The 9,688-nt window shown below is 38.3% G+C and overlaps 1 pseudogene across 1 annotated transcript; it reads left to right on the top strand.

The window, feature by feature from the left end:
• The first annotated feature begins 1,156 nt into the window (after positions 1-1,156).
• Positions 1,157-4,863, top strand: LOC308643428 (thyroid receptor-interacting protein 11-like; annotated as a pseudogene). The gene is made up of 3 exons: positions 1,157-1,640; positions 1,750-1,908; positions 2,016-4,863. The product of its transcript is annotated as a thyroid receptor-interacting protein 11-like (transcript).
• Positions 4,864-9,688: the final 4,825 nt, after the last annotated feature.

The following is a 9,688-nucleotide window of genomic DNA, read 5'->3' as shown; positions in this document are numbered from 1 at the left end:
TATATCACAATTTATGTGTCCATCTGTAGAAGGACATCTTGGTTTGTTCCAAGTATTGGAGACTATGACTAAAACACCTATAAACACCTGTGTACAGATTTATATAGAGAAATAAATTTTCAAAAAAATCTGGGTAAATACTAATGACAGGAGTGTCTGCATCATGTGGTAGGAGTGTGGTTAGCTTTATAAGAAAATGACAAACTGACTTTAACAGAGGATGTTTCATTTTGCATTCCCACCAGGAATGACCTAGAGTTTCTGTTGTTCATGTTTTCAGCAACATTTGTTATTGTTATTTATTTTGTCATTGTTATTTACCCTTTTCAGAGGTGTGTAGTTATATCTCATTATTGAGTAAGATGTTAAAAAGGAGTAGTAGGAGAGGATACCCTTGATTGTTCCTGATCTTAGTGGAAAAGTTTCAAGTTTATTATCATGAGGAATGAGGTAGGGGTGATATGGCCACCAGCACCCAGGTGGCAGGAGCAGCCCACAAGCTGGGGCAAGTCACCAACGCTGGGGGAGAAGTCACCCAAGCCCTAGGGCAGAAAGAGGAGGAAACAAGCCAAGGCCACCTGGGGGTGACTGGGCCACTGGAGCCAAGTCACTGGTGCAAGCCCAGGCCAGAACTCTTGAGTTTCCAGGCCGAATACAATGGTTGGCAGGAGCTCTGCCTTTGCGGAATTCTTAGTGCTTGGGTCATAATTGACCCCGCAGTGCTCAAGGAGGTTCAGAGCAAGTGGATAGAGATTGAGGTGGTTTTAAGAGTGGGTCTAATGGCTCACTGAAATTGTGGAAATGTCGTCCTGGTTTAAAGACCTAGGCTCTGGCTTGGGCCACTCCTTGGGTCAGGTAGGGGGCAGCTTGGTTTCCCTCACTGGCCTTATCTCCAACGTCACCAAGGATGAGGTTCTCAATGATTTCGAGGATGTAGAAGCCGGTTTACCTAATTATTGGAGAAAGAACATGGAAGATACCAAATGGATGATCAGATATGACAATGAAAGGCTTAAAAACTATTGTGCTGACCTGGAAGAAAGGTATGCAGCATCCGAGCTATGGATCCAACATCAATCTGCAAATTACCAAAATGAACAGGAAGAGAAAGAAGTAGAAAGCAGGCAACTTAAAGCAAGATAGTTTGCAGTACAAGATGAGTTGTCCACACTGCAGTCAGTACATTCAGGAGCTGGTGTTACACCATCAACCACTGCCCCATCTTCATTCGGTAATAAATCAGTCATGGTTCAGATTTCCTGGTGATGACATGGACTTCAGTGACATCATTTTAGAACAACAAGAAATAAACAGACTGTCAATTGAAATTTCAAGACTTGAATCTCAAGTTGGCCATTGGAGGGATATAGCTCAGGCACAGGCAACACATAATTCTGATCAAAGTGAAATCTGCAAACTACAAAATACTATTAAGGTACTTGAACAAAACCGAAGTCAAGACCTCAATCATCATCAAGAGGAAATGTCAGTTTTGCAGAATGCACATCAACAGAAACTGGCAGAGATAAGTCGCTGGTATCGAGAGGAATTAAATGACTATGAAGAAAGGACTGAAAAACTTGAAAATCACTTACAACAAGGTGACTCAGGAGTTACAGTAACTGATGAGTCTAAAATCAGTGAGATGGAAAAAAACTATTCAGGTTCTACAAACTTGAGAAATTAGAGTCTGCAACAAAGATGGGAGACTTGAGGATCAAATAAAAGATATAAATAAATCTTTGGCAGAAAATGACAGAGACACCTTGAAGAGAGAAAAAGAGCAGCTCAGTGTGGAGAAGCGACAAATAATTGAACAGTGTGAAACCCTGAAGCTGGAATGTAGTCAATTGCAGCCTTCTGTGATGGAGCAGAAAGATGAGGAAATTGGGAATTTGTGGAAAACCAGTGAACAAATAAAAGGCCATTTGCAGGAACACACACACAACACTCCAGCAGACAATTCTTATAGTTTTCAAGAAACTAAAAAAAAAAAAAAAAAAGCCTTCCTATAGAAAATGGAAGTGAAAAACACGACCTGTATAACTACGAAACTGATGAAACTGAAAAATTAGTGAAAGGAATCCAAGAATGAGAACTTGAGATTCAACTTCTAAATTAAAAGAACATATATTTAACCAGACAGATTGATCAGCTGTCCAAAGATGAAGTTGCTAAACTCACTCAAGTTATCCATCAGGAAGATATGGAGATACAAGCTCTTCAGGCTAAAATTTATTCAGGTTCCTACACACAGGATGTCGTTACCCTTTAGCAGCAACTGCAGACCTTCACTATGGAAAGAGAACAAATATTAGCTGTTTTGAATGAGAAGTCAAAAGAAAATACCCCACTGCAAACAGAACATCAGAAAATGAAGGATACAGTCACTGCCAAAGCAGCAGCCCTCATCAGCTTCAAAAAGAAAATAAAAAATTGTCCACCAAATTTGAAAATAGTGATCAAGATACGCTTAGAGAAACTCTGCAGAATTTATCTTATATCATTAGAGAAAAAGACATTGAAATAGATGCAATAAGTCAGAAATCTCAGACTTTATTGGAAGTTTTACGAACCACTGGCACTAGTCATGAGGTTCGAGGTGTTAATAGTCATCAGTTCGAGGAGCTCCTACAAGAACGTGATGAATTAAAACAGCAAGTGAAAAAAAGGAGGAATGAAAATGACAGGTAATTACAACCATCCAAAATCTGCATCATGAGTCAGCCCAATATGAGGAAGACCTTCTTCAACTTGAAGCCCAAGTTTTGGTTGTCAGTGATAACAGTTCTAAATTAGAAGCAGATTACACTGGCCTCATCCACTGTTATGAGCTGAAGGAAACCAAACTCAAACATTTTGGGCACAAATTAGGCCAGGTGCAGCAGTGCCTAGGGCAACTTTGCAGCAGCAAAGATCTCTTTTTAGGAAAACTTGATATTATTCCACCCCAGCTCTTGTCTACCTCATCACTTACTCCCAGTCAGCAGAGGTCGAAGAGCTGAGAAAATCACTGCAAGAAAAAGAGGCCACCATTAAGGAGCTCCAGGAGAATAACCACAGGTTTTCTGATGTAACTGCTCTCACCTCCAAGAGAGAAAAGAAAGAACATGAACAAACAGATTCCAAAATTAAAGAGCTCAAGGTAAAACAAGATCTGTTACAAAATTACTGAAAAAAAAGACCTCTTAATCCAAGCCAAAAGTGATCAGTTACTTTCTTCAAATGTAAAGTTCACTAACAAAGTGATTGAAAATGAGTTGTTGAGGCAAGCAATAACAAACCTCAAGAAGAGAATATTAATTTTAGAAATGGACATTTCTCAACTAAAAGGGGAGAATGAAAAAATAATAGAAACATCCAAAGAAAAGGAAACGGAGTATCAAGCACTACAAGAGATGAACATGAAATTCTCTATGATGCTGGAGAACAAGAGTTCAGGTACCAGTCAATGAAAGAGAAAGCGCTTGCCTTTGAGCAACTGTTAGGAGAAAAAGAACAGGGCAAAGCTGGGGAATTAAATCAGCTTTTAAATGCAGTTGAATCAATGCAGGAGAAGACCATTCTGTGTCAGCAGTAGACAGACCAACTCACCTTGTCCCTAAAGAACAAATAGATGGAAAAAGTGCTCTCCAGCAAGAGGTTCAACACTTACATGACAAAGAATTACATTTAAATCAGGAGGTACAAAGACTGAGGAGCCATCTTTTAGAATCAGAAGATTCTTACACCTGGGAAATTTGGGCTGCAGAGAAGAGAGAGATGAACCTGAGAGAGAAAGTCACACTATTGGAGGAAAAGCTGCTCTCCTCTTCTAATGCAAGTCATCAAGCCAGTGTGCAGGTAGAGTCCCTGCAGAAACAGGAGTGTTTACTCTCCCAAGAGAGGGATGAGAATGCACTGCAGCTTTTGCTCTACCAGGAACAAGGAAAGCAGTATGCCATGTCATTAACTAACCTGAAAATGGTTCTGGAGCATTTCCAACAAGAAGAAAAAGCTGTGTATTCAGCTGAATTAGAAAAGGAAAGACAACATATAACCAAATGGAAGGAAAAGGCAAAAAATCTAGAAAAAGAAGTATTATTATTATTACAGGAACGTTTGGATGAAGCCAATGGTGTGTTGGATTCAGCAACCAGACTTTCACAACAGTTACATCTAAAGGAAGAACAGATTGAAGGACTTAAAAAGCACAATGAGCTCCAACAAGAAATGTTGAATGATGCACAAAAGAAATTGATGAACTCGGAAAATGGCACAGAAGGAAAAGTGGACAAAGGAGAAACCTGTTCATTGGGCTTTTCCAGACACCAAAAAGTAAGCGTCATGAAGTGTAACAGTTAATGGGAAGCATCCTGGTCATTCAAAAGGAGGAAATGGAGCAGTTGTTGAATGGAGATGATGATGGTGTTACTAAGTGGATGACTCCTTGGCTTGGAGGAGGATCAAAAAATGTTCCCAGCACATCTTTGAGACCAAATGAGCAATGTCACTTAATAGTTCTTTTTCAGAACTTTTTGTTAAATTTCTGGAAACAGAATCTCCTTCATTTGTTCCACCACCCAAACTTTCTGCTCATGCCATGAAACATCTAGACTCCAGAGGTAGGAGAAAGGAAGGTGAGAATGTACCAAGAAGTTTGAAAGATGCAGCAGAATTCAGAGCTGGTAGAAGAGCAAGCGGCTGTGAATCCATTTTTGACACTGCGTTCTGTGGCTGTGCCTAGCTGGACTTGGACCTGGTGGATCTGGGAATCCCCTTTTGAATCCCATCGCAGACTTCATGCCCACCTTTACACCATTGCCAGTGTACCCCAACAATAGCGCCAGGGTTGTACTAAAGGACCTTATAAGTAATAGGTGATTCTCAAGCCAGAGATGATTTCGCACTTTGAAGAAGCCATAAACACGTTTGTACTTTTTACAAAGTGACCTTTTCGAAAAGAAGTCATATATTTGCAGGAAAAAAGAAAAAAGTTAAAAAGTTGCTATAAAGAGCTACCAGGTATTTTGACTCCCCCTCCCTCCTTTTTTTTTTTTTTTGGTGTGTATTTTTTTGCTGTAGCACTTATTAAAATTTTGTTCTTCTATTATCAGGTAATCAACAGCAATAATAACTATAGATAAAAATGACTCATTTATATAACAGAAAAGAAGAAAACTTCAACCCATATGAAAAAGATATATACTTCAGAATTTGGGCTATATGAAAACAAAATGTGATGTAGCAAAGTTGTGAATTCTTTAGTTTATAAAAGAAAGCACTGTATAACTACTAAAAGAAAATTACAGTGGGAGGGACTGAACATGAAGTTTAGTAGATAATTTCTAAAATTCTTTTAATCGTTTAAATTATTTTATTAATTTAATCAATTAATTTTATTTATGAACTTCATAAATTAATTTATATTTAATTTTGATTTATATTTAAATTTTTATTGAATTTTTAAAAAATTAATTTGGTAAAATTAATTTAAATAAATTTTAATATAAATCAATTTAATATTTTATAGTTTAACTTGCAATTAATTTTGATAAAATGTTCTCAATGGTTTTAGAAGCTGCAGGTGTCAGAGAAGTATTTGCTATATATACTACTTTTTTTTCTCGATTTTCACCTAACTTGAGCTGGAAACTTTTGATTTATCCTTTATCTTAATTTACAAAAATAAAAAGTGAAGACAAAATACCTAGTGGCTATATAGATCAGCTTTTTCTTTCAATTTTAAATTTTCTCTCATTTTCAGCTTCTTTATTTGATTTTCACGTTCCTTTAGGATAGAAACATGAGGTTTATCTTTTAAAATCTCAAGCAATTTACAATTAGAAAAGAAAGGACTAATCATGGCTTCTTTAAGTAGTTCACAAAGTAGACCTGAAGCAAATATGAATCATCTTTAGAAGAATTTGTATCAAAAGGCTGAGAACAAGATTTCCCACACCACTCCCCTACAACTCTTTGAATGTGGTTCTCTGTGATTTCATGATGAATATAGGTTGATGTGACGACCACCACAACAGCCACCAGACACACTTGCATCCTAAGGATCAGTGAAATCACCTCCTTGCACCAGCACCAGCTGTTTAGAACTTAAGAATTTTTTACCAGCCCATTATTAAAAAATCCTGACTTGAGGCTTAAGTGAATGAGGATGTTCATATTTATACTTTGAAGTGGTACATTGAAGAGCATTTTCTTGCAGATTTTGTCAATGTAGCTATGCCTTAAAAAGGGAAAAATTTGTATAGCAAGAAATTGTAAAAACAAGTTGAGTTCAAATATATAAAAAGCTCTAGCTCCAACTAGAGTGAAATTTGATTGTCAAATTGCTGTGATTACTATATATTTTTAATGTATTTGGGAGACTGGAAGTTTTGATTATGTGTTGATGGATAAAACTTGTTTTTCCAAAAAATTAACAGGCCAAACTGATTCACACAATGTCACCTTTCTTCTTAGCTAACTTATTTAAATTGCCATTCTTCCATACATTATAAAGGAAGTCCCATAAGAGTTCATATGAGAAATGTTCAATTGCCCCCTGAACTCTGCCCAGTTGGCATCATAGATGCTCCTCTACTTAACCCCACCATAAATGAAAACATCTCAAATTGAAAATGCATGCACCACACCACGTGCCTAGAAGCACAGTGCTCTGCAGCGTGCTGCTTGCTTCCCCTGATGATCCTGTCACTGATAGGGAGCTGCCACTCACTGCTGCTGCCCCCACCAAGAGGGTGTTGTGCTGCATATTGCTAGCCCAGGACAAAGGAAAATCCAAAATCTAAAGTACAAATTCTACTGGACATGTCCTACTTTTGAATTAACAAGACTTTGAAAAAATGTTTTTTTTAAATAAAAGCATTTTTAGCTATGGTTATAATTATATTAGAGCCTTTATCTGTTTTCCAGCTTATGTAGCTATCTCCTATAAGGATGAAAGAGTTACCCCAATTACTTTCACATTACATAGGAAATTCGGAGATTTATAACTCTTATGTATGTGGTTCTCTGCGATTTCATCATGCATATAGGTTGAAGTGACCACCACCATCAGAACCACAAGACACCCTTGCATCCTAAGGATCACTAAACTCACTTCATTGCACCAGCTCCAGCTGTTTGCAACTTAAGAATAAGACTATTTCTTTAATTTTTATAAGCCCATTATAAAATATCCTGACTTGAAGTTTAATTGTGTGAGGATGTTCATATTTATACTTTGAAGTTTTACATTGAAGAATATTTTCTTGCAGATTTTGACAATGTATATGCCTTAGAAATAAAAACCTTTATTCTTTTTATGCCATATTTCTTGAATGTTCTGCTCATGGTTTCATACTCTTTACACTGTGTGTTCTACATTCTTTTTAAAAATTATATATGTTGAATTCACTGTCTGAGGTCCTGTCTTCCAAGAGGTCTAATATGTTGGTGATGCTTTCAATTGAACTTTTTAATTTGGTTTATTGTTTCTTTCATTTCAAGGATTTTTGTTTTTTTGTTTTCTAGAATCTCTATCTCCCTACTGAAATAATCTTTTGCTTCCAATATTTGTGTTGTTTATGTAGCTCTTTGTCAAAATGATCTTTTGCTGCCTGTATTTGGTCTTTTATCTCATCCTTTAATTTGCAGAACATTTTCATTATGTACATCCTGAACTCTTTCTGTCATCTTCTGCTGTGCTGGCCATGGATTCTAATAATGTGGTGTCTTGATTTGTTTGTGGCCCTTTCTTCCCTTGTCCTTTCATATTGCTGGTGTGTCTTCCCTTCTAGCACTGTGGATCCTAGGCAATACCGTTTTTACCCTACAGGCTTACAGTGCCCCTGTAGGGATCACCTCCTTTGAGGTGAAGGACAATGTTATCAGATCCTAATTAATATAAGCCATATACACCCTAAAAACCAATGTTTGCAAATAAGATGTTTACATTTGGTCAATGTGCAGATATTGTGAATTCAGTTATTATCTATAATATACCCAGTAGGTTTGTAAAAGAGTTTACAGTTTCTGATGGTAGAAAAAGAAGTGGGATGGGGGGGGGGGTAAGATGATATGCTGAAGAGGTAGGAGGTGAGGATACAGAGTTGTTGTATCTTAGGAAGTGTGAAAGAGAAATCTAAAGAAGATTAGCAGCAGAAGAAAGGAGAGGAAATAAATTTGGGTAAACAAGTAAGTGGGAAGACAAGAGAGTACATAAAACAAACACAGATATATATCAAGAAAAATTAAAAATGTTAAAATAGCAGAAATTTGTGGGAAAAAAGAAGAATAAAAAAAAATCTACAATACCACTGTAACATACTATTCAGAAGTCGAAGTCCTCAAAGTCCTAATTCATGCAAAAATTTACATATGTTGGGGATGTGAGATGGCCAGAGGGAAAAAAATCTTGAATGAAGACACAGGGCTTGTTTTGGTTTGAGATGAGTATCTTTCCTGTTTCCCTTCTCATCCAATAGGTGGAGTCATCTGTTGTTAGCTGGTATCTCTGCCCTCAGGATGGTGAATGTAACCATGGTGCCATTGTGCCAGGTTAGCAGCTGCTGGGGAGAGAGGGAGTTAGAAATTGGGTACCTGGAAGATGGTGATGAAGTTGACCCAAGATGGAGGCTCTTGATTTCAGAAGTGGGGTGTTGGGTCAGGTAGGGGGAGCCAGGCAATGGTGTTGGATGATGAGTTTAGCCACAAGCTCTGTGACTTGCAGTGTGGGCTGACTTCAGAGCTTGTGTGAAATTCCCGGGTGCAGGCAGGCTACTGCACATAGAGGGCTGTGTCCACTGCTGCTGAGTCCGAAGAAGGCAGTGACCAGGGGAGCCCCACTTAGGTAGATAGGGGTCTACACAGGGAGGATGTTCTGAGTTCCTACTCATGGGAAGCTGCTAGGTGTCCCACATGGAAGCGGCACAATATTTTCTGCTTAAGTGTGTGGCTGAAAGTTCTTCACGAGTGCTGCTGCCATCTCTGATGGCCTCCCTGGGGTTCCCAGTAGTCCTTGTGGGCGAGTAGCTGGGAGACCTCTGATGCTGAGGTCTGGAGCCCTGGACCGGTTCAGGGGGCAGGAAGATTGCTTGCAGAGAAGCAGTATTCTCACTACTTGCATCCCAGGTCATGGAGCTGCCTCCCTCTGGCCCGCCATCCTGAATCCAGAAATAGAAACATTTATATAGCAATAAAAGGTGAAAACAAGACTAGTCCAAATATGTAAAGAGGTCTGGCTCCAACTAGAGCAAAATTTGATTGTCAATTGTGCTGTGATTAACTGTATATTTCTAATGTATTTGGGAGAATGGAAGTTTTGATTATGTGTTGATGGTTAAAACTTGTTTTTCCAAAAAATTAACAGGTGGGCTGGGGATGTGGCTCAAGCGGTAGCGCGCTCGCCTGGCATGCGTGCGGCCCGGGTTCGATCCTCAGCACCACATACCAACAAAGATGTTGTGTCCGCCGAGAACTAAAAAATAAATATTAAAAATTCTCTCTCTCTCTCTCTCTCTCTCTCTCTCTCTCTCTCTCTCTCTCTCTCTCTCTCACTCTCTCTTTAAAAAAAAAATTAACAGGTGACACTGTGTGAAACAGTATCACCTCTCTTCTTAACTAACTTATTTATATAGCCATTCTTTGGTAGATTGTAAAGGAAGTTCCCATAGCAGTTCATATGAGAAATGATCAACTGCCTCCTGAG

Source organism: Spermophilus citellus, assembly GCF_964194105.1.
Source record: "Spermophilus citellus genome assembly, chromosome: 3".
Lineage (NCBI taxonomy): Eukaryota > Metazoa > Chordata > Mammalia > Rodentia > Sciuridae > Spermophilus > Spermophilus citellus.
This window is presented reverse-complemented; position numbering and strand designations above follow the sequence as displayed.